Source organism: Ixodes scapularis, unplaced genomic scaffold (genome assembly GCF_016920785.2).
Source record: "Ixodes scapularis isolate PalLabHiFi unplaced genomic scaffold, ASM1692078v2 PGA_scaffold3__209_contigs__length_174095766, whole genome shotgun sequence".
NCBI lineage: Eukaryota > Metazoa > Arthropoda > Arachnida > Ixodida > Ixodidae > Ixodes > Ixodes scapularis.
In genome coordinates, this window is record NW_024609868.1 from 120,525,136 (window position 1) to 120,526,314 (window position 1,179).

Below are 1,179 nucleotides of genomic sequence, written 5' to 3' on the forward strand. Positions count from 1 at the left end.
CGACACTGGAGTCAGTTGCACTAGGGGCGGTAGCCCTGCCGAGAACCCCCACCCCCTTTTTGTGACGCCACTGTTGACAACTTGGGTGATATTCTCGTGATTTGTACAGAAAATAGCAATGTCGCCCTTATGAGCAAGGACACGTACTTCAGATGAATATAGTTTGAACCCACTGACAATGTCACGCCTTATAATACTTATAAAGAGTGATTCCAAGTAGATTGAAAAAAGATGAGGTGACAAGGGACACCCTTGACGAACAGAGCGCTGCACTTGAATTCGCTTGCCTATAGACTGATTTATTACAAGGCTCGTTGTACGGCAAATATGAGCCACCCGTACGCCTTCGCGTTTCAATGACTCAATATTTAATGATCTAGAATAGCCAACAACACATCGTGTGGTACACGATCAAACGACTTCTCGAGGTCTATTTCTAGCATTGCAACGCCATTATCCATGGCCATCGCAACACTCCTACACACTCCGTGCTTTATAGACATTTGTGAAGATAGTCCTGCCTTTAGACTTATTCAGAGTCGGTGGTTGCTGGGCACGTACACACTCGTTGACGCGGTTCCCGAATGCGTGGTTGCGCGCTTCGCGTTCTTTCCTGTCATGCTGCACCATCTCACGGCGTGTGTCAGAAACGGTAGCGAACCTTTGGTCGGTGGTGCTTGTTCAGACTCCCTTGTCTTCTTCCACCGTGGATGTGGCACCCTATGGCTTGATTTCTCAAGCTTGTGCCTTGTCGACGTCCCGTGCATCGGCACTCTTCGATCATCGCAGAAGTGACAGCAGTTTCTTCGACACGCTGAGTGACTTTGCGTTGGATGTGTCCCCCCGATTCGTCAGAGCAACATCGACAACAGCGCCACTAACAGCCATCGGTCCCTACTTCTACGAGTGGCAGGACACGCGATCTTCCAGTGGGCATGGGATCGGCAACATGACGCTGGTCACTCACGCGCTGCGTGTTTTCTTTGTCCAGGTTAGTGAACTTCCATCCTTGCATGCTAAAAAAACAAGCAACAGGTTTTAGTTGTCTTCCCGTGCCCACATGTGTTTTAGTGTACAATTCGCGAGTGTTCCGATGTTTTTTTTATTGCTACTGGTGCTTTTGGGAGATGTGGAAACTAACCCGGGCCCCAAGACCGGTCTACGGTCAGATGCCGGTGT